The sequence below is a fragment of the Bactrocera latifrons genome, unplaced genomic scaffold (genome assembly GCF_001853355.1).
Source record: "Bactrocera latifrons isolate USDA-ARS-PBARC rearing strain unplaced genomic scaffold, ASM185335v1 scaffold_225, whole genome shotgun sequence".
Classification (NCBI taxonomy): domain Eukaryota; kingdom Metazoa; phylum Arthropoda; class Insecta; order Diptera; family Tephritidae; genus Bactrocera; species Bactrocera latifrons.
The window spans coordinates 87,624-112,667 of NW_017535797.1; the positions used below are offsets into that span (position 1 = coordinate 87,624).

Genomic DNA, 25,044 nt, shown 5'->3' on the forward strand with positions numbered 1-25,044 from the left:
CGCCTTCAAAAGGATGTTTTTTGGCTACCCAGAGGGTACTTGTTCTAAGACTGGAAGTCGTGAGATGCTTGAGCAATATGTAAAAGAATTGTTTTTGCCCACTTCCAATTGAATGATGCTCAAARAACTTTTCTCACTTGCGTGAACCTCCAAATGGTTCCATTCTCCTAGGCAACTTCTTTAGGTAAAAAAACCTATCAAATGTAATATGATGGCTTAGATGATCCTGGGTCGAAGTATTTATAAACCCTGTATTTTCAGTCGGATTGCATTAATTTTGTGGTAGCTGGCCCTACAAACTGGTTTATGCTTTTGAATTCCCTATTATGATCCGATTTTATATTATTCATATGAGTTCGCTAGGTGGTGCTGTTGTCTTTGTTATTTCTTAGATTTTTTACGGTATATCTGGGAAGTAGTCATTGTTTTAAAATAGTTTAAGTAAACAAATTAATTCAAAGTGATAATTTAGCAAGTTCAACACTTTTACCAGCTCACAAACAAAAAATTACCACTCAATTGCATTCGAACATTTTAGGAAAGACAAATTTTCAAATTACGTGRCAATTGAGAGATAAATGCAAACGATAAGAATGTAATTTACAAAGAAAGCTTAATAAAAAGTCAACACAAATGAAAATAAGAAATGAAAAAACGCGCTAACGCACGGTTGCATCGAAGCTATAACACCCTTCACAAAAAACAAAATATGCTATATCCGAACTTTATTTTAATCGGCCGGTTTGTATGGAATCTTTATGCTATACTAGTTCGTTCTAAAACATTTTCTTGAAAATTGTAGCGTTGCTTTAAAYAACGAACCATGCAAAATATCGTGATCGCTATAGTAATCTTTGTCAAATTTCSTGAAGATAGTGTGCTAAATAAAGAAATTTTCTTTACAAGGCCATGACTTTCATYGTACAGTATGTATGGCGACTATATCCTATAGGCRCCCGATATCAGCGGTTCCAACRAAKGATCCWTTGCTTGGGWGGAATAGAACGTGGGCAAAATTTCGGATCGATACCTTAAAAACTGAGGGTCCAGGCGAGCACATATATACAGACAGACGGACATATCTAAATCGACTCAGCTAGCATATATATTATATTTTATAGGATCTCCAAACTTAATACACTTTGTTCATGGAATAAAAACATCAGATGTCGGCGGAAAAAGTGAAAAATTGATGGCATCCGAGCGCAATGAAGTCATTCAGTTCAGCTTTCAACTATTAAGCCACTAAAACAACTCGAGCGAGAGCAACAAAAGCCAAATGACTTTAGGTTAACAGTAAAACAAGCTAGATCACTATGCCAGAAGCGCGAAGGAAGCAATAACAATCCACTTATTTAATATGCAGCGACTAATTAAATAAAATGAAAGTGCAGACAGACGGACGGACGACTGAAATGAGTAATAGCAGTAAATTGTAAAAACATAAATAGCAAATTAAACAGAAATCATTGCGGCGGCGKCAACGGCGCTTCCTCAATAATTTCGCTTTTTTATTTAACATTTTTATTGTTGTTTGTGACTTAGTTATAGTGGAGATAATTGTGGAGTTTTCTTTTTTATGCGCTTATTTACTTATTAATTTTCTAAATTATTTTAATTGAACGCCGCACGCAGTTTGGCTGTGGGGTTTGCCTTACAATATTCGATTATTATTTCACTTCGGCATTTTCCAAATTGACTCAAATTGATAGCGACGATGACTGATTGAGGCATTGGGTAGGCAAAAATGAGTTGGGGAATATATATATAGGCATTTATTTTCTGTAGATTATCTCTTTAAAATGTTGGTCGCGGCTACAACTCAGATGGCCCATCCGTTCAGTCCAGTTTTCGAATGACTCGTTATAGCATTTCGACTGTGATGTTTTGCTACAAGGCCTGAATTGAAGTGAGATTGATTTTATACAAGGACATTACATATCTCCAGGAAAAAGTCTGACGGTGTCATGTCAAACGATCTTTGTTGACAATCGACTGGTCCAAAGCGTGAAATTATCTGCTTACGGAAGTATGCTCTCAATAAATTGATGATTCGATGTATAGGAAGTGGCGTCATCTTGTTGGAACCAAATGTCACGAGCTTCAATTTCAGGCATCAAGTAGTCGGTTATCATGGCACGATAATGATCACCATTGACGGTTGCGTCCTTACCGGCATCATTTTTGAAGGTATATGGACCTATGATTCCCCCAGCCCACAAACTACACCAAACCATTCCAGCACGCAGTGAAGAAAATTAAGCACTCTTACCTAAGAGTAAGAGAGGTAAGAGTGTACAGAAAACCGTGGAGAGTCTATTCGCAGCGATTCGGATTGGATTGAATGACTTCCCAAATTTGGTTCAGTGATGAGATCCATTTCTGACTCAATGGGTTTGTGAAATAGAAAAATTCCCGTATTTGGAACCTGAAGAGAGACATGAGCAGCCATTTCATCCAGAAAAAACTAACGGTTTGGTGTGGTTTGCGGGCCGGTGGAATCATCGGTCCAAATTTCTTTAAAAAAGATGCCGGAAGGAATATAACCGTTATATAGAAAGTTACGGTCTATATGGAAAAGAGTTTCATTATTAGATATGTGAGTTATTCTCAAAATCAAAGATCTGAAGTCCTGACGATTCAGTCACGCACAAGCTATTTTCATAWGTGTACATAACTACTTGTATAATGCATATTTTGTCGGTTTCATCTCCTCCCTAAGCTTAGGTTGCGTGCTACCAATCTTCAGATCCTATTACTAAGACTTAAGAAGCTCTACAAACCCTGCTCAAGCACAAATGTATTCCTTCACAAACGTASAGTGCCCGTTTACTCGATAAACAACATCTTACAGCAGCTGAGGCCGAGTTAAAAGCCTTTTATAACATTCATGAATTCAGGCGCAGCCACTGTGTWAAGCTTACCGGAGTCTATGCATATATTTACATACTAGATATGTACATATATTAAGATTCAGAGAGGAGCAACTTAAAAATTCAATACTTGCCATCTAAAGCATAAACAAGTCACGATTTATGACCTAAAAGAATACATTCTAGAAAAWAATTGTAATTTCTGTACTCCGCGTGTTGGCTCTGTAGATAACTGGCGTTGTAAGCTACCAGCTACCTACAGCTCAGCTATCAGAAGCCTGTAAGCTTGTAGCACCTGCTTGYTTTTCACTATCACAACAAGCACGTATTGTTTACATGATATTGTATTTTGATGATATTTATATGATTTGGTTTCGTTAAATTSAGCACTCTGACGTTTCGTTTCGGGATCATATTGGAAACACCACGTTTCGTCACCAGTCACAATATTGTAAAGAAAGTTTTTSTCCTTTTTAATGATGTCCTTTGAATGTTGGATTCTGAGCAATTTTTGGTCGTCAGTCAATTTGTGCGGAAAAAACCGTGTACACACCTTCGTAAGCCCAAATGTTCGGTCAAAATCCGATAAATTGATGTTTYGGATATGTTCAATTCCATTTTCATGACTTTAAATGATGATTTCGGTTGATTTTTKATGAAATTCCATCGAAACTGTTCACGCACTGTTCRATGGAATTTCCGTTGATCACGGATCGTTATTTATGTCCTCACGGCCACTTTGAAAACGGGGTAGGCAATMATCGCCATAAACTTGTTTCATCAATTGAAACATTTCGRTAAAAGTTTWACCAACTTTAAAACAAAATTTATTGTTGGCTCTTTGYTCAATGARATATCATGAAATTCTCACTTGGACAATCGATGAAGATAACAGATTCTAACGCACCAGTCGACRTATAGATGGCGCTACCAGGKGGCGCTRGAATCAAAAAGTCTTGTTTACTTTGGAACGTACATAGAGCCTTTAATGAAAATCACCGGAAAACGTAAGCGGAAAAAGTTTATGAAMAGACAAAACAAGCGAAAAATATCGCGACAGGATGTCGTTGCATGTGCTACAATATGTAGACCAACTACATAAGTGTGTCTGTGTAAACATCACGCCACAGGCCCTCAGGCACAGTGCGCAGCAGCCACCACTTGGACCCGCCATATGTGCCACCAAGCGCTGTTTATTCCTTAAACGGTCGACTTTACACCAAGGAAAAATATGTATGTYTGTGGCTCAGCGTGCAACAATAGCAACAACAATGATGATGAATGACATGTTATTTATGCTGTGTTCTGTTGCGCTGTGCAACATTGTGTTGTGGTGTGTTCACCGGTTGCTTGCTGTGCTCTTTGTTGCCACTGCTTGGTTACTGTGTTGTTCATGCAACAATAGAAAAACATCACGTAAAAATATTGAAACTTTGTTGGAAGCAATTTTCCTCTGCCCATGAAGAACCACGATTTTCACTTCTATCGCGGCAGTGGTCCAGGCATAAAAGCTTCGTTATTACTGTTTTAATTCGTGTTTTTTGATTTTTTTGCGTGTTGTAACTGACGTGTCACATATGATGAATGGGTGGGTTGGCATTGTTGTTGGCTGGAAGGATATTAAACAGGCTTACAGGAGTGTSAATAAAGTCAACTGTTTCAAAAAATTGCAGACAAGATCAGGTTTACCGGTTTTAGGTAGGGAAAGTTTACCGTCTAACTGTTGTTTAGCCTTCCAGATGAAATGTTACTTTAAAGTTGGAAACCTATAAATCGTTCTCAACATCTTTCTCTCGTAMGAGAAACAATTTACTATCATGTAGAACGGTTTGAGCTTGTCGGGCTCATAATATTGCTTTGACTAATTAGTAAAGACAACTTAGTTTATAATTTTTTTTAGGTGAAAGTACGTAGTGAAATTAAGGTGCGATTTGTCGCTGCATTCAGTGATTCTTCTTCTTCTTTTGCGATCGTCAATATTAGTTTAAACAGTTTCAAAGTTGTCGCATGTCGGTTTTTGAAAAGTGACTAAAACGGTGGATATCGTGATAAAAGTCCGGGATCTCGTATTGTAAGTCCGCCGATTGGAGGTGTTCAAAAGAGCTGAGCTATTATGAAGTATTGGACAAACAAAATTTTTGGACGTGATTGGTGTCGGATTTGGTTACTCCAGACAAAAATCGCAAAGGTGCTATAAGCGTTTCGTACGGCTTAAGTAAAAAAAAGAAGTAGTTKCTCCATCCTACCGTGAYCGTGGACGAAACATAGCTAGACTGRTGTTTACCAGAGAACAAGGAAACATCGAAACGGCGGAATTCTTACGGTGAACATACTTCGAAGAAGATATAATTGGGCGGAAAGGAGAAGGTAATCGTTTTCTGATTTTACAAGGTGGAATTAACATATTTTGACTACTTGGAGTAAGTCACAATAGTGAAAGATCTCCACTAAGGAATCTACAAGGTGAGATCTATATATTTTGACTACTTGGAATAAGGCATATTAATCAAAGATCTCCACTAAGACGAATTATTGGGTCGATCCGACCTCTTCTATCATGGAAGATGTCTGTTTYTCAGTGATGCTGATCACGTATTAGAATGATTAAATAAGTTGGAGCAGGCTGGGTCAAGTGTATCGAGCTAAAATGAGATTAGAACGTCATTTTACCAAAAGTTTCGTTCCTTCATTCATTCCTTTTGTGAACTAAGTACTTATAGAGTCACAGTCGTATATGTAGGTCTTTCCCAATATTGATCGTTCTGATTGAATATGACCTATTTTTTAAAGGGTATTTTTCGAACTCTGAACTGTCTGAAATTTTCATATTTTTTTCTTTTTTTTGAAAACTAAGTACTTATCACACTCGAATATTTAAGTCTTTCACTAATATTGATCGTTCCACTTSATAAAAGGGTCTACGATAAAAGATAATTTTTCAAACTCTTGAGTCCCTCAATTCTATAGTTTAAAAACCCCTAGTGGTGGAGTTTCTCTATTAGTTGTAGGTTCGAGCTCGATATTTTTCAGTATGAAAACTTCTAGTAATGGGTTGTGCCGGTTTACTAGTATCAGACTCTCGAATCTCAGAATAACCGACAAATATTTGGAGACATCTTAAAACTTGTGTTTTTCGTCATTTGTAGAATTCAACAGCCAAAATGTATATATACTTCAAACTTTTTCTTCTCGTTCCACAGYACTTGCGCTGCAAAGTTCAGTGAACCTATTAACTTTTGCAAAAATTGCACAACTCTTTTTTCCGTTACACCCACGCTCCGCCGCTCAACGCCGCTGCATGCTTTCAAGTGACAGAAAAGTGCATTTGGCAACAAAGTGGTTGGCTGACATTTGCGCATTCCATCAAATTTGGCACGCACGCAATGCAATGCCATGCCGTGCTATGTTATGTTATGTGATGCTCGAAAGTTTGCGGCAAGCACACCCACAGCGGCACACAAACAATGTAGACAAAGGTGAAACCGAGCATAAATTGAAGATGTTGCCAAGAAGATTTGCAAACGAATTYGCGCACCTGTTGTCGGCGGAGGCGTGCAAATATGTAATGAAAATTTTGGACGAAGTTGTGCAATTTAGTCTACATTTTAATGAAAAGTTTGAATATAATTTCAGTTGGGCTTAAGATGTGTATTTTCTTTCGCTCTTTCCATTTCAATTCGGCCAACTTCGCTGAGTGTAGTTCATGTAGAGATTAAGCCTTAATGGAAAGACGTTCTTGGAAAACTTTGGACTTCACCGCGTGGATAACTGTCTGAGTACTCATTTTTGTGTAGGTTATTTAATAGTGGACTTTCCGGGTAAAGCAACCTCAATTTAAAGTGAGAGAACTTGTAGTTATTGAATAATTATATAAACTTAAGATAATGAAAAATTTTCTATATAATACTTAAAGAGCCAGAACGTTTATCTCAAAATCATAATCATACTTTAAGACTGTCTACCTATGCAAGCATACTTTACGCCTTCAATTTCGGAGTTCGAAAAGCAGTGTAATAAGCAGAACACACTCTATTCTCGTATCACAGTTTTTCATAGATTAATATAAATGTCAGAGACTTCTWATAGAACGAAATTTCTTTGGTTCAATCTGTCGGAGCAATTTGTTGCCAGAATCAACCTTTACGGAAATTCGGACTTCATTCTAATATTAGGTTGTCAAATATTTTCCTTCCGCCTTTTTGTYTTTTGAATTTCGCGGCTATGTATAAAGCGCTACAGAGCTCGTATCTGGCAATACTATTCATCCTTGAAAGGTCTTGACATAACCTACAAAACGACGCTATGCATCATTAGTTTGGATATTGCAGTTTTTACAGTTATAGACGTGCAAACATGGAGTTCACTAACGCCGAAATTCGCGCTATTTTACCGTGAGATTATTAGTRTTTTGGGCACTCTATCACTTTGAACTGCGGAGGAATGGTTTCGACGATTCAGAGCGGTTTAAAACGACACCATAGAAAGCCAGCCGGCGGAGGACGTGTGACGACGTATACCGAGCAAATCATGGAAAACATCGAGTTAGACCGGCATGTGGCATCACGTGACATCGCTTAGAAGATGGGAGTTGGACACCAAATCATTTTAAACCATCTGCAGAAGTCTGGATACACAAAAAAGCTTAATGATTGGGAGCCCCACGATTTGACGCAGAAAAAAAAACTTCTGGACCAAATCAACGTCTGCGATATGCTGCTGAAACGGAACGGACTCGACCCATTTTTGAAGCGAATGGTGACTGGCGACGAAAAATGGATCACATACGACAATATCAAATGAAAAAAAAGGTCGTGGTCGAAGACTGAATGAATTGAATCGTCCCGAACAGTGGCCAAGCCGGGATTGACGGMMAGSAAGGGTTTGCTGTGTGTWTGGTGGGATTGGAAGAGAATCATCCACTATGAGCTGTTCCCACATAGCCAGACGCTTAATTCTACCATCTACTGCGAACAACTGGTACGAGTTTGATACTCTCCACACCCAAAACATTAACCAAAATGTGCTGTGTCGCTTCACAAGAGATGTTGAGATCCTCAGTTATCTCTGATACCAGMTCGATGATTTTCTAGCACTGTTTCTTTAACTGTTTCGATGTTATTCTCATACGACTCGTATGTGGCAAGTTTACGATGATTTCACGACCTTCATTGAATGCTTGGCGATACTCAAATACTTRTTTTCCATGACACTCTTGCAACATTTTCAACAATTCCGTTACCGTAATTTAGTTGGAAATATAAAMATTCAAGCAAACTCRTTGTTAAATTTTTTCYATGGCCGGAAAARTCTTTCGCTGCGTAAAAAAACAGTTGTCAAATGCTTACTATTTCATATATGGAGATTAAACTCAACAGCCAAATACACAGCAAACTCTACTAATTTGGCAGTTTAAACGGASCAGTCCGGTTTAAATTTGATRAGGTGGTAAACCTCGAGTTCTGTGCCTCTACATGAACATTTGCTACCGTTTTAACACGATTTTGGTATTTTTTTATTTTCTTTCATTAATTTTAATCGCTCCTTAGTGCATATGTTGTTATATAGCTGAACTACAATGGCAAACAGTTGAGCATCATAGCTCATCCTATATATGTTTTAGTCGACAAATATATATCCATAATCAATGCTGGCATTATATTTTTCAATCCTTTTTTATATCGTTTTCGTCATCTCTGACATGTGACATGTTGCCTGATTGCTCATTAATACTCTTGCTGTGGTTTTTACTTTACTTGTAATCTCTCTCTATTCGTGCTCTTACCGCTTTTGTTTTTAATTGAGTTTTAATTTCTCCCATTTGTGATGGCAAAATGTTGAATTAAAAAATTCATCAGCAATGAAAATAAAGTCGAATATTTCATATTTTTAACTACAAAGCCAATTTATCTGATATCAACACTGTTGCAACAACTGCACTGAACTGACCAAGCAACGCTCTGGCTGATTAAATGTTTGAGTGAATGTGAATGACATATTCTCTTTTAAACTCTGAATACAATAAGCGTCAATTGAAAGTAAATACTGAAAGCTTGTTAAAATAAAGCTCCATTAGTTGGGTTTTTACCTTTTAGTCGGTTTGGTTCTCGAAACATGCATTATCGACTATTTGCGTACCAAATTCGTAGAAGAAAGACATAGAAAGAGAAAGAAAGAAATAGACCGAGCAGAGAGAAAAGAAGACCGAGAGACAGAGTAACAACTGATGAGAAAAATTTAAAAAAAGTTTGCTCTAAGGAGAACTCGCTACAAAAGTAGCCTTWGTCAGGAGATCTGTCCCTTGGCAACTAAATATCCTTTATTACAGTCAACTCGAATATAGTGATTCCTGAGTAGTTGGTTATATTATTACACTGAACAACTTGCCTTGATTGAATTTTTGAAAGAACATGGTTAAGCTKGTCTGTTCTGTTATCTCAGGAACTTTGAGTATACATGTTTTTCAAATTGGGAACTTGTGTGCTTTTTTGAAAGATATTTGTTTTAATAGATTTGAAAACTGTAATTTTGACAAGACAATTGATCACCGTAGCTCTGATATGAGCCGAAGTTTAAAGCTTCTATGAAAATTTCATACAGATGACGATTCTATTTCCTGGTAAGCTAAGAAGCAAAGCCTGGCTTGTGAACATTTTTTTTTCGAATTACAATTCTTGATTTACCTTTTCGAGGGAATTAGATGGCCTTGTAGAGGATCTAACAAGGCTCAGATTAATGAAGACTATAAATATACGGTTCAGGGGCCTATGAGATATCTTCAAGTTATTTCAAAGTTATGACTGAAAATACAACCTATAATCGGGTCATACATAGCACTTTGTAGTAATTTACAGTCAAGCCTCTCAGTATGATAAGCGAATAAGATGTAAGGTCTCCTAACACATTGTCTGCCAGCATATCTCCGGTGTTCACGTCAAAAATGTACTCCCAAGCTGTCAAACAAAAAAATACATGTTGCGCTTTGGCCTAGGCGTGTATTACCGGTGGCACAGTGCCACCTGGGTGTAGTTTTGTTTTTTGTCGTCATCACCGATGATAYACTGGCAGCCAACGTGTTAAGGTAAAAAGTAACGAATAATGAGAACTTGCTTCTTARTCCATGGATCTCATCTTCCATTTATTGCTCTAAGGTTGCTTATGGCCAATAATACCGTTAAATGGTCCTGTAGCTTAATCATAATTACCTTTTTTAGTGTGCTGCTCTCAACTTCCATCCGGAAACTTATACGGCCGCCAGATCTATCCTACCGCAGACTATCAGAATTTAATATGCTTCCTATTAATTAAAACAGCTGAGTACGCTATTAAGTAAGCGCTTCACCTATTTGCTTGCACCCAACCAACGAGAGTTTGCTTCTCGCGTTCTACTGCCAGGTCGGCGCTCTTCATTCGTCATTTGTGCTATGCGCGGCGTCGTGAAACTTCTCAAAACGGTGGCAGCATTGCATAGGCTCCACACATTATCAGCTACGCTGCAMATTTTTCTTCGATCCCCGTCTCCCACATCGCTTCTCTCCTTATTTCCTTGGTTCTGCTGCTGTTTGTTTATTTTGTAGTTTCATTTCTCTGGTTTGCCATTAATTTCCAATTTTTTTTGCTAGATATATTTTTTGTTTTTCTTGTTTGTTTGTTGCATGGTCTATAAATTTCGCATTTATTCTGCTTGTCGCTTTGCCTTGCGATGTGCCCCAACAACCCAGGCGTGCAGCCAAGCGGTGCAGCTACACATATCACAAAATCGAGGCAGACGTGCGTGCWTGATGACTTTTTATACCCTGAACAATATATCATATATAAAGTTTGCCAATAATATTGTAATTCCAAGAAGAAAACTTCGGAGAAGAAGCTTGACGAGCTGAGTCGGTTTAGCTACATGCCTTTTTCTACTCAAGAAACTGCTCATTTGTCAGAGCCGTCGATATCAGCTTACCAACAGACCSATCAAAATCAAGTCATTGTATGSGAATTTCTTTGAGAAAGCCACAAAATTTGGCTTAAATTACTACAGAATCTGCGACAACATTGTTCTGCTCGGACCCCCATATAGGATGGGAAAMTTTTTTATTGRAGAAGGGATCTGCAYGAAATTCGACTCGGATTATTRTCCAAGTAAACGGTACAATCTTTGAATAAATTGTTCAGATCAGAGCACTATAGTATATAGCTGYCATACAAAGTGTTGGATCAAAATCAAGCTCTTGTGAAGTGTATTTTAGCTTCGGTGCAGCCGAAGTAAGCGTTTTCTCTTTTGATTTTGKTTTTCTAAGTGCTTCCCATTTCGTTGTTATCTTGCACCCATCGCTTCAAAGCATGCGAATAGCTTCACATTGCACTGTAGCTTGATTGTCACGTCTACTCCGTCTCATCGTTCGAGCGCTCCATCTTCGTGTAGCGTCACTGCTGATTGCCGACGCAATCACATTTTCATTTGGCCCCAACAAACGCCATTTGCTTGGTCTATTGCGGTTCTATAAATAAAAATCGTCTCTTTGTCATGCATTTCCAATGTCTTGTCTTGTTGTCTTCTGCCTCGCAATGTCTTTCGTGCCTTTGCTTTATTACCTGCTCAAGCTGGCTGACTAGCCGCCTCGACTATAGTTTCTGCAAGTTTTACTTACATAGTTGCTGCATATGTCAGTGTATTTGTTGTTGCTGTCGTAACTTGCTTGTAGTTCTTATTTTTGTTGTTGTTGCTTTTGCTATTTCTCTGCTCATTTTGTTGTCAATTTCTTTTTCATTGTATTTCAATTTTATTATAGTTTTGTGCTCAGTCTGCGCATTGTCATCTTCATCGCATTCTGTTAAAGTAGTGCTTCGTCTTCTGCTTCTTATTCTGCGCTTGAGCACTCTCCTTAAACATGCGCTTGGTTGTTGTATGTGCCCCAGTAACCGGTCTTTTGTGCGAACCCATTGATTCCGACTGCACTCGCTTGCTCATTGAGTCARTGTTGTTGTTGTTGTGTATAGATAAGTTTACAATTTATTCGCAATTCAATTAAAAGATAGTCAAGTTATTTTGTCGCAGTTGTAAACTTGCCTTAATGGTATTGTTGTTRTTGTAGTTACATTTGTTGTTGCACCGTGTTTGAGCTTGTTAATTTCCTCCCTTTGTCGTGYGTGGCTGTCCGCTGTTTGATTGATTGGGAGAACCTTTACGTTTGTTAATTATAGAAGTTAAATTATAGTTTTAATTTTTCTTATTTTCCCGTCTGTTTCCATAAGCGCGAACTTTTTCTTAATTCATCTCCTCTGAAGATAATATCTTCTTCATTTAATATTATTGGCTTCGTCTATTATTTGTCTTCTCCTCCGTCTGCATAAATCTTAGATCTTAAAGTCTAGATGGTCTGTTGAGTTTTTGCCTCTGTCTTAAGCTATTTCAACGAATACTTGAGAAGAGACCAGATAAGGTTATTCAAGATTTCGTGAAAACTTTTGGTATTATTAAAAGTTGCGTTACTTCAATTAATAGCGCGGTAAAATCCAGCTATCTTTGTTTTAGACCTACTGTTTCAACAAATTTCGATTATTTAGAAAACATATACTGTAAGGGGATGTGGAAARTCATAACAAATGCATCACATGAGTYRTGAAACCATTATTCCAAAAACCATTTTTGAATATACGGCAACACRGCTGCGTGGTCGTTTTGAAAACCCTGTGATAACAACGATTAAAAAGCATAATAATAAAAGAGACCTGTAGATCTGAATCCATGATAATGATTGAAGTATGACTTTACAACAATTTTCTGAGATCCGGAACAAAGTTATTGGTATCAATTGAGATCCTAACTATGGATATTATGAGTACTTCGTACTACGTAGATTGCCTTTTATATGGCAGCTAGCAGTGTTCTTTACAGTAACTTGGAATATTCAACGCGACCAAAAAAGGAATTACATCGTGAATATTTTCTCGCCATTAGGTTTTACAACTTTCGACGTGGATTAGCTCAGCCAGAGTGTGTCAATGTATTTAATTAAGTTTTTGTCGATGAAGTGTTTATGGGTGGTATGGTGAATTCAATCAAAGTCGTAGATCATTCCAACATGGATTTTGTGAAAGTCGCCCAAAATCAGTTCTTGTTTTGAAGCCTATTGATGCTGTGCRCAAACTAATTTTGCCAGATCGTCGTGTGATCTATCGGGAGATAGAGACAACTATAGGCAATAGTGGGACCAGCATACCATACTATACATTCAATATTTGACTGTAAAAAACATTTGTTCACGTTAAATCCTGAACGTTGAATGTTGATTGGTCGAGAGTAATGTTAAAAAAAATAACGGTATTTCGAAACACGCCTTTGACATCGTAACAAGTGATGAATATTGGATTTACGCGTATGAGTTCGAAAGTAAACAGCAATCGACTGTACAAACGTCATCAGATGAGCCGAATTCAACAAAAGTTGTTCGACACGAAATACTTTCGAGGAAATTCCCTGCTTTTTTGGAACAACTGGGTATATCGCAACCATATCACTAGAACAACGCAGAGCAATAAATTCTGAGTGATGCACAACCATCTATTKCCAGTTGTTTATCAAAGAAATCGGGAAAACCAACCACCGAAGGCAAATTCTTCTTTACCACGACAATGTAAACTCTCATCGACTGAAACATTGATGAGTCATCCACGGTATAGTCCTGACTTGGGACCGAATGACTTCTTTTTAATTCRCACACTTAAAAGATTAACTAATAGGTCAACGTTGAGGAGGCGGTTGATGCGTTCAGATTATAAGCGAGAAGATACTTCAATCAGAGTGGCAAAGGTGCTTCGAAAATTGGTCCAAACCCTTTCAAAAGTATATAGATTATAAGGGAGAATATTTTGAATAACAATAAAACGATTTTCGATTGAATAMACTTTGTGTTTGTTCTCTAATCCGAAAATAGTAAGACTTTAAAATACATCTCAGAGTTGAAAGTTTGAGATAGAATSAAAGCAAAAATTAAAGGAAAAGCCACTGTCAGAAGTATATTTAGCAATCTGYGAACTCTACTCATATCCGGAAACTTTCTGAGCTATTGAATGGCTTCGACAACTAAAAGGGAGGGAAGTGGTATACTAAAAGAACTTAGATGGATCCGCAACCTTATTGAGTTGGTAAAGAGTATCGAAAACTAAGAGAGAAGATATTATATTTATCAAAAAATCATTGCCAAAAATCTAGTACGATCACAATCAAACCTTCTTTTCAGCTATTTAATTCGGGATTTCAGAAAGAGTTCGGTATTTGTGCAAATTCAGAAAAGTTTATTTTCTCGAAATGTTTACCATATTTCAAAAACATAAGCTTAACGGGAGTTTTAGAGTTGTTTTATAGGCCATAGCTCTGTTTCAAAAAAATYTAAAACTCTCATATCTAAAATACTTAAGCGTTTTGCATTTTTGTTTACCTTCTTTATTATCATATTTATTTCTATCACTAATAATAATTTTTGTTTTTGTTTTACAGATTTCAATTGCGATGGTAAGTTTCATCTGTAGAACACAATTTGTTACATAAAATTTGAATTATGATGATAATGATGTATATGCTCTGATCAATTATTATGAAGATCAAGATATTGTTATATAATATATATAATATAACAATATTTTTATTATAAACTACACAATTTCAAACTTTATCCGAATGTGTAAGAATGCTCGGGTAACTCACTACAGTAATAAGTTTGGAGTGTGGCCATTTCTGTGCGAGGTTCAATCGGTTTGGAGAAAAGTGTTTGATGCTAATTGGAACAGGGATCGATCTGCGAGAAGGTAGTGGGACCTTATAAGCATATCCCCCACTGCAAAAGCTTTTTTCTGCGAGCTTAGAGAGCTCGCTCAACTTTCTTTGGTGTATATTTTCCAACTTCGWTCAAACTTCAATCAACTTCGTGCAAAATATATTTGCTTTTTGGAACTTCGGTTTCTACGACTCTCACAATATTTACAGTTTCAATAAAAGAGCGCTGATCGCTTGCCTTGAACAACGCTAAACACTTTCTAAGGTCGYCAATCTACCAAATTCCAAATTTAATAGTACTAACTGGAAAAGTAATCAATCCGCCAAGCGTCGATCTATTTTACTATAAATAAGTACATCTATATACATATATGTATTTGTCTATGTATAAGTGTGTATCGGCTTTCATTTGCTTCGATTAGCTAAGAAAATATTCACACTTAAATTAACCATCGATTATTTTTACCACTTGACAGTTTGACATGTTTTCAAATTGTTTTGGCACATTGCGTTGCCAACAAGCCACTCAAACACACACTCACGAAACGAGTACACTTCGTGCAAATGATACATGTATATGYGTGTGTAGTGCTGTAATTGGCTGTATGCGGCATAGATCGGCACTATTTTTAGTGACAGCTGGCTGGAATAATAAATACTTCGATTGCGATCGCCTAAAGTAGACGCGATAAGGTGCTAGAACCTACGGTGTGAATGTGTATGCTGATGCTTCTTGGCGATATTCGGCGTTGAGGCTGTGCTTTGATTATAAATTGTGGAATTATCTCAAGTGATTAGTGTCAAACACATACACATAAACTTATAAGGACTATTTCAGTCATATACTACAGTGATGGGTAAAATAATACGACCACGCATACAAATTTTTTGTTCTGAAGATATTTTTGGCTCTAACGCCAATGAGTGAATCATTGTACTCCTGAATAATAACCAAATTAAACCTAATCCAGCAACTCAGTCGATTTGTAAAAAAAAAACTTTTAATTTGGAGCAATGAGAGCCGTGGAAAATATCCCGTCTTATCCGCCTGCAGGCTGGGCATGCGCAAAGATCTTCCGCGCATGTTCTGCATTCCTTCGAATCCACTTTTATAAAGATAGAATTTTAAGGTCTGGATGATGCCTACCATATTACTAAGTTTCCTTTTGTCTAGAAATAGAAGCGTTTACATCTGTCGACCATTAATTCAACCCTAATGTGACTTTATGKTATGTCTTGAGTTAGTAGTGTTCCAAGGGCTGAGGTGCTGCTCTAGGGTTCATTGCTTCAAATAACTCTTGATAGAGCTGAAATGTCAGCACAACTTAGTTGAATTGTGTTCCCAACTGACCTCGAACGGGCCAGCTCATCGACGTTTTCGTTCCCTTCTATTTCTACATTACTGCCTTCCCAGATGATATTAACCGCTTAACCACTGAGGGCCTAGTTACTTCCTACTTGCATTGAGGCTGCAAGGTGCCGTTGGAACTGTATATCACAGAACACATTGATCCATTCTTCTCTGCTGGGAATGAAAATAGTGTGTGACTCTTGTTTTCTCGGTTACGCATTTTTGACGATGTTTAAGTTGTCTTCATTGTTACTAAATCACATTTTGATATCACACGATCTTGGTGTCCACCTTCCCAAAACGTGAAATTATTTGATTTATTCTCTCAATAAATCTATTAATTGATTTGATGTGTGGGAAGTCTTGTTGAAACCACATGTCGCCGAGATTATGAGCTTCAATTTAAGGTAACCAATAGTCGGTCATCATGGGGCTATAACGGTCACTATTGACGGTTACGTTCTTCCGGCGTCGTGTTTGGAGAAATATGGACCGATGATGCTATCGACCCACAAATCACACCAAAGCGTTCTGGTTTCTCTTCAGGTTGCCCTTCGACCCAAATGTGGGAAATTTGCTTGTACGAGTATACATACTGATTGAGTTAGAAATGAACCTCAGCACTCAACAAAATTTAGCTCGAAAACGTCTGATCTTCGTTGAACTTGAACAAGAGCCTATAGAGTGAAGCGATGACCCTTGCGAAGTTCTAGTGGCTTCAGTTCATGCGCAAGCTGTATTTCTATTTAATATCTAGGCGTAAAATGAGCCATCTCSTTCCATAYGTCAGTCCGWGTAGCTGCGAACGTGCCGAATCGACTCTCCACTGCTATTGGATCACCCGTCATTACCGGCCAAATAAATATTTCTTAGAAGGTCGTGTGAAAATTTCAAGGCCATCGGTCATACTGTTTCGCCGAAATTTCCCTCAACGGCTTGGAAAACAGCTTTTCTGGAAAAACACATTAATTCGCGGCTATGGGGTTGCCAAGAATTTTTTTTTTTTATAAAAAAAATCAGTGACACTATTTTTCCGCCCACAACCGTACCTAAGTGCTTATGCGCAAAACCGAGAATTTGCTATTAATTTACGAGTTTTCGTATCTAGCTAATTTGTATCTTAAGATCATTCTGYGGTGGAAATTGTGTGCTAATTGACCATTGGAGAAGCAAGCGATCCAGTGTCGATATTTTTATATGCTAGTTGCTATGTATGCTTGCTACCAAGTATTTATAATATTTTTTAACGCATTGGTAATACATATGTACAAACATATGTWTGTGCATATAAGTAAATRCATATGTTTTCTTAAATACTACTTGTACGTGCTTTTAGCGCCCGGCTCACGACTCCACACAATTCTCTCCCAATACAACGCACTAAAATATTCTTCAAATGTGTACATACATACATACATACATACATACATAAACTTCCGCTCGCGCCACGCCGCTGCACGTTTCAAAAATACACATTTTAGCGCTTGTTAAGTTTTTCTAAATTTGGCACTTTAATTACGAATGAATGATGGTGTGTGTCGTGCCCCCTACGCTTTGTTGCCCCTTCGCTTTCATTGTGCAGTAGCACATACAATTCCATTCTCAATTCTTGTTTCTTTCATTTCATTTTCAATTCAATACTGTCATATTTGGTGCGTTCTTCCCATTTATATCGAAGCTAACTAAATCACGTGTTTTGGCGTTGAAAGAGCACTTTTGAAACTGTGTATCACATATCCATACACACTCATTCTTATAAAAAAAAAAATAGAAAYTTCTGCGCCAAAAAAAAAAATAAAATATATATGCTCAATTGTATTGAAAGCATTTATCTCCAATTAATTTAGTTACCACTTGGTGTCGTAGAATGTGTAGCATAAATTCTTGCTATCATAGAAGTCTCTACAGCTTTTCATTTCTTTAACARTACACAGCTGTTCTTCTTCATGGCATGCTCTTTGTATTTCAAAGAGCATTTGGATTCCCAGAATTCGATTCTACATCGAAAAGTCTTCATTTGTTGCTTTATGGCATTTACTTTATGTTATTCATACAAAGGAAGCAATCTTTAAAAAGCCTTAGGCTTGACCTCTTCCACCAAATCCATTATTTTTCAAATAAATAAGAGGTTTCATTTAGAATAGTTATAATGATGCGAATCAGATAAAATATGCAGCGTTTTGTCCGATTACATCTTGTAATTTTTAAGGTAATTTCATAATACCACACTCATAGTTATCCTCGATATTATCCTTATTCGATCAGTACCTATCGCAACAGAAATGGATCGCTTTTGCTGTGGAGTCGGATTCAACAATTTCCATTATTTTCGATAATAATGTCGCCTTTATCGCAGAAGAATTTTAAAACATGGTAATGTTTTCAGTACTGGGGACCATCTTCAGAGCTTTAGGTGTTTCTTATTCTCATTGAAGAAAATGGTATAGTTTACTATATGTGACCTGGTCTACGGAAAGGGGGCTTAGGTGTCAAAAAATCAATTTTCACTTTTTAGTTGATTCGGATGGAAGATGAGATGCTTTTTTTTAACATCTGTTTCCCAGAAAACTAGTTTTCGCACGTTAGCTCCCTTTTCGTAGACCAGGTCACATATTATACAGGGTCCGGCACTCGAAGCTGCCTACCGCCTACCGCCTACCGTTCGCGCAGCTGTCGAACCAGAATCAGCAGTTTATGAATTTGCTGAATGGCAGCTCGGAGTATCGTTCAGAAGTGTACAACAGTGTTTTGCCAAAAGAGAACGCAAAAAAAAAAAAAGTGATCAGCGATGGAATTCAAACGCAATAGTGTGATGGCTTTATAATATATTTAGTTGGAAAATCCCAGCCAGCAATTGTTCGTGAGCTCAAACACCTTAATGTCAATAAGGTTTTTGTTTATCGCACCATCACTCGTTACAATGATACAGGTAGCATCGGAAAATGCCATGGAGGTGGTCATCAAAAGACTGCAACGTCATGTGCGCAAAGCGCCTTGAGCGAAATCCACGACGAAGTACCAATCAAATGGCTAAAGAATTGAAAATATCCGACCGCAGCATCCGACGCATATTGAAAAATGAGCTCAAGGTCAAGCCTTATAAGTGCCAAAAAGCCCATGATCTCACACCGAAGCAGCAACAAGCAGTTGCTTCGCTCGGCCGAAAACGGTCAAATTCCGAAAATTTTGTTTTCTGGCGAAAATTTTTTTCCAAYTGAGCAATTCGTAAACTCAGAAAACGATAGGTTCATACGAGAATCTAAGTCATCGGTTGGCCACCAAGAGGCAGCACCCGCCACAAAGAATGGTTTGGGCCGCTGCCACCGTAGATGGGCGCTCTCCAATTGTTTTCATCGAGCCTGGCGTCAAAGTAAATGCGATATATTATCGGGAAAGTGTTCTGTTAAGGCAAAAGGTGTTCATATCGAGCAAAAGTGAATTGGAATGTATGATTATTTTCAGACATTTTGTACTTTAAAATTAATAAAAATAAAATACAAACCAAATGTATGTATTTCTTTTTTAATTGGTCACTGCGAGTGCCGGACCCGCTGAGTATCATATCACTCTGTCATGTGAAAACTACATGCAAGACCTAATAACATACAAAATTGTCCCAATTGGCCGAACATATCCCTCGATTTAAAGTTAAGCAAAACGATATTGCTAATTTGTCGGGAGGTAGCTAAGATTACAGATACAAATCCGAGTGTTATGAAATTATATATTCCGCATCTTTGGTATGTTATAGAAGTTATATCTATATATGTATACTTAGAACAGTTTGGATAGTAGAGATCTACTGATTCCACTACCATAGAAAGAGTTTCTTATGAAAGTAATCACTGTGAAAAAGGGTTCGTCGTAGCTTCCTTAGAAGCTCGCTCTGTAGCATTGTCACATTTCGTCTCGAGTTTTCAGACCTTCCTTTAAATGTTTAACATATTTTCATTGAACGCCAACTTGGACGAATCCTGCCGCATAAAACCGACGAAGATTTTCTTGACCTTAGGAGAGTTCACGCCGACTGCGAGTTTATGAAATTGATCAACGACTTTGGGACCTTCAGAAGGAAAACATATTAAAGAACATGATGTTAGCGTCAAATTCGCATGACGTTTGCGAAGTAGATCTAACGTGTCAATTGAAAAGTCCCCGGCCACCATAATCAAACACATTTTTTTCCAAATTTCGTGTTTTAATTTAAAATAGCTTATTTTAAGGGTGATGCCCTGATTATAGTGACCCTCCAACTTCTCGATGTTATTTTTGAAGTACGATATGTTATTTGATTCTTTTGAGATCTGGATTTTGCCATCGGTTTCACTGACTTGTGAGACGGTGTATTGCCCTTTTGAAATATCACTTTTTTTTGTAACACTATGTAATAGTTGCTGTGGATGGTACTTTCTTTTCTAAGGTAGTGAATAAAATTTATTCATTTGCGTTGCGTTTCTTCATGCTTTGGAACGGTTTTATCGTGTGGAGTCCACTCAGATTATTGCCGACATGACTTCGAAGTGAAATGGTGAAGCCATGTTTCTCAACCATGTTTGAACATCTCCAAACATTGCTCTGAATCATCAACTCGTCGTTGTTTTTGGTCAAAAGTAAACCCGAATGGCACCCACTTTGCAGAAAGCTTTCTCATACCAAAATATTTGTGAGTGATAAGATGTACACGTTCAGTTGATATCGTGAGACTGCTTGTTATCTCTAACAACTTCACTTTTCGGTCATCCAAAATAATTTTGTAGACTCTTTTGATATTTTCGTCTATTTTTGATCGCCGACTTCGTTCACCGTCTTCGATGTTCATTTCACCACGTCTAAACATCTTCTTCTTCTTTAATAGCGTAGATATAGCTTACACAGTTATAGCCGAGTTAACAACAGTGAAAGGACCTTCTCCACCTCATCTCTCAAAGTGGAGGTCTTCTTATTCAGCTCAAATTATTTTCTCCAGTAGTAGATTGAAGAAGTCGCACGATAAGCGCGATAGGGTCTGAAACCTAGTTTGGTAGCGAACGGCTCGGAGAGGACCTTCTCGATCCTGATGCAGCTTGTGGTATTGCCCAACGTCAGCTTACATAGCCGTATCAGTTTTGCGGGTATACCAAATTGAGACATAGCGGCACAAAGGCAGTTTCTTTTCGTGCTGTCAAAAGTAGCTTAAAAATCGATGAGGTTATGTGTGTGATCCGTTTTCATGGTACTTTTCCAAAATTTGATGCATGGTGAATATCTGGTCAGTTGTTGAATTTCCAGGTCTAAAGCCACACTGATGTGGATCTTATTAGTTTGTTGATGGCGGGCTTCAGTTCTTTATAGAATACGCTCGATACAAGTTTATATGTGATGTTGAGGAGGCTTATCCCACGGTAATTGGCGCAGATAATGGGGCCTTCCTTTTTCGATTCTATAAATTTTTTTCATAATAACCAAAGTTCTTCCACTCAAAATATTGTAATTGATAAACAGATGATTTGATCGCTGTAGAATTTATACACGCGCCCTTTAAAGGTTACAGCTTACTAAGAAACAGATTTAATTCTAGTAGCGCCATCTATGTGTTAGACCGGGGACTTTTGAATTGATCAATTGAATCTGATTGTCGGCTCAACCTAATCAATTATTTCCGTTTGGAAAAATAGAACAAATTATTTAATTAATGTTTTTGCATTTATTTCATTTTACTCATTTTATTATTAATTTTTTCATGTTTTTTTTTAGAAATCATTCTTCCACTATTATTCGTAAGTTGTTGGCAACTTTTAACATTTCTTTCACTCATTCTCACAATTCTTGCAAGATTACAAGGCGCTTTGTTTATTCTTTTGTATTGCATATTCAGTCCTTCAGCGTTCTTACAAGTTTTTATCGTTCCCATGCCATTCATTCTAAATGTCTGTTTATGTACGCATTATCTTTTCTAGGTCAACAGCAGCATTGTTTGTTACATGATTCTTATAATTTTTCGTTTTTTCCATATTTTTATTTACACTTTTTTATTGCTTAATTGTTTTTTATTGTTATTGTAACAGTTCTTTCTTTAATTGCAACGCAATTCTTAGTTACTTCGACGGTTTTCCAACAATTGTTTCTCATAATTTGACGAAATGTTTCGAACGCCACAATTATATGGTGTAATCAACTAATCCATCATCCAACAGCTCATCTGATGAATTATGTGATTCACACATTTCTATTTTAATTAAAGAAAATATTGACTCATCAATTACACGGAACGCGATTTAAAAACAATAAATGTCACACGCTTCATAAATATTTAATGCAGATATCAAATTTTCACATTCTTACATAAGACATTTAGACTCATTCCTATGACATTAACCAACGTCAAATCGTTTCCTCCGTGTGTTTTTTGCGGTTAGCGCTTACTCTCTTAATTGACTGCGCCTTTAGCTTAAATTCTTCTTGTTTTACTCACATATTTTTTAACCACACGATTATATTACTGTTGTCTATTAACATTCCTAATTATTTGTAGTAGCAATTTGTTAAAAATATTAGCTTACAAAATGTAGGAATGTAGCATATAGTTTGTAGTCGGTAGCTCGTTGCAGTTGAACTTGCTCTGAATGTGCTGCCTGTCATTTGGTTCGAGATAATTAAAATGAATGACTTCGAGTAGTTTGCATATGTAAATTTTATTACAATTAGAATTAAGTTTCAGGGTTTTTGAGTTGATTGTTGAAAGCTTTTATGCCACTATATTCTCAAGCTAACACTCGAACGTTACAAGTTTTTATGGACATGTTTGTGTGGAGGCGTGTCATATTTATAAGCACGCTAGAGCTGCCAAATTCATTATGTTCTTCATATATGCGATCGCAAATTTTATCCAGACTGAGATCCAGAATTAGCTTCATAGCGCGTTTCCCAAAGCGTGCATTGCAGTTTCTGAAATAAAAAAAAGTCACAGAGAGCCAAGTCTGGCGAAAACGGTGGTTGAGCTCACCGCTCAGGTTTTATATTTGACTAAGAAATCAGTCATAATTATGCTGGATTCTGACGGCACATTATCATAGTGAGAAATTCATCAATTGTCTGCCGACAAATCCGGAAGTTGACATCTGAAAACAGCCAAGTACTATTCCTTCAAGAACACTTGAGCCTGGAAAACGAGTTAATGGTGCACCAAACTACGGTAATTAAGGAAAACGATTAACATCACTTTGATTTCTGGCCGACTTTGACGAGGTGTTTTTTTTGGTATTGGCTCATTTTTAAAGCACCATTCGCTAGATTTATCGTCATAACATAAACTCACGTTTCGCCACCATTAATTGCATTGACAGGTTTCATATCCAAAGTATTATCTGAAATGAGTTGAGTCGATCCAAAAAGAGTTCTTGAGATCCTCTCCTGTCTCTCCGATGACATCTTGATGAATTTCTTTAAAAAGTTCGATGTTGCCGTCATTTACAGAGGTGGATGGACGACGCGCATAAAGGAAGTCTTTGTCCATTTCATGAACTTCTTTGAATGCTTTGTAATAAGATATAATGATGTTTGTGATAAAGTTGCCCCCCCAAAACATTTTGCATCGATATCTTAAGCGTGATTCCATTGAAACACACAAAATTATAAACAAAGTATTTGTTGTATTTTTTCCACGGTTAAAATCGTCAAAGCTTTTGCATCATAAACAAAACTGTAAAACACAAACGCGATTCTGTGCGAAATTTATGGACAAACTTGATTCAAAGTAGAAAAACCGATCTTTCGGTCAAATTTGTCTGAAAATCTTGTTTTCAGCTGATCTCAAATTTTTAATTGTTTCGAAATAGCCTTTAAACTACTTTGTAAAAGTAATATTTGTAACAAACTCTAATTTTATCTGTGTTCTTAAGACTCTAATTTTTTAAGCTCTATGTTAATATTTTCAAATTTTGTAATTAGAGGCTTTTCTACTATGCATGAGTTTATGGAACATATTATACAATGCCACAATTGATTCAGCACATGAAGAAATTTGTCTTCAAATCTTCGAATAAATTGTCTTTGAGATACACGAATCATCCAGATTTTGTTCAGGTAATCAAACAAAAAATATTATACAAACCAAAACACATTGAGAAAATATAGCTTAGGTTAAAAGGTCCATCCAAAAATGGATCAAGGGGGTATCCACTGAGAATGCAGGTCCATTGTGATACCTAAATACTCCCTAAGTATTGATCGAAAACACTCAAAAAACGACAAAGCTCTTTGAGTTTGTGACAAATTTGTTGAGGCGGCTGATATTGATTCCGTCTATTTTGCCAGGTTTGTCAAAGCTATGAGTGCTGAGATGCTTCAACCGTAGTCGTGCAAATTTCAGCAATAGAGGAAAATGCACCTTGACCTCATCACTTACACTCCATCTTTATCTATATAGCCTTGGCAAGTTAGTCTCATTTCAGCCTCAACGCATGCACGGCTATTGGTCAATGACCCAGGATTCTTACTGCATACTTATGATCTTGCCGCGATTGAAGTTATACTATCCGAAGACTATCCTGCTAACTGCATGCGAAATGCTGAGTACCAGAGCAAGATTGCAAGTGCAATGAAGACCCAACTATTTCCCGATTCTATGTAGGTGGGACCTGGTCTCATCGGCTTCACAGTTTTCAGCGATTTCGTTATGACTACGCACCCAACCGAGTCTGATAATAAAGTTGCTTGATGCTATCGGTCGTTCTGCTTTCTAATAGTGGTTTTTCAATGAAATCTTTTCAAGCCTTTCTTGTACTTATTAATCTCATCTTTAATATGTCACTGATTGCACTTGAGGATGGTTGAAAATACATAAATATTAGCTGGAAAATTGTTATAAAGAAGAAATAGTATTTTTTACACTCAGTCTTCTAGCGGAATTAAGGTTCTTGCTAAGAAGACTCAATTTTAAATTTATAGAATATTTGTAATGAGTTCTATTGTACCGAGAACCTGGGTTTATTACGGAATTTTTTTTTTTTTAATTATAAAATGCAACGATTCCCAAAATTTTCAGGATCCCGAAATAAGTATACGTCAATCCCGAAAATAAT

At 37.1% G+C, this 25,044-nt stretch overlaps 1 protein-coding gene across 3 annotated transcripts in view; it reads left to right on the forward strand.

The window, feature by feature from the left end:
* LOC108968692 (GTPase-activating protein CdGAPr) overlaps nucleotides 1-25,044 on the forward strand; it is a 204,431-nt gene that overhangs the window by 75,918 nt on the left and 103,469 nt on the right. For 2 of the 3 annotated variants that reach the window (XM_018932861.1, XM_018932862.1), the window contains exon 4: nucleotides 14,359-14,373. The exons of the other annotated variant lie outside the window; for it this stretch is intronic. The gene's annotated coding sequence lies outside the window, so the exon portion shown is untranslated. The remainder of the gene's footprint in view (nucleotides 1-14,358; nucleotides 14,374-25,044) is intronic. 3 annotated transcript variants of the gene reach the window in all.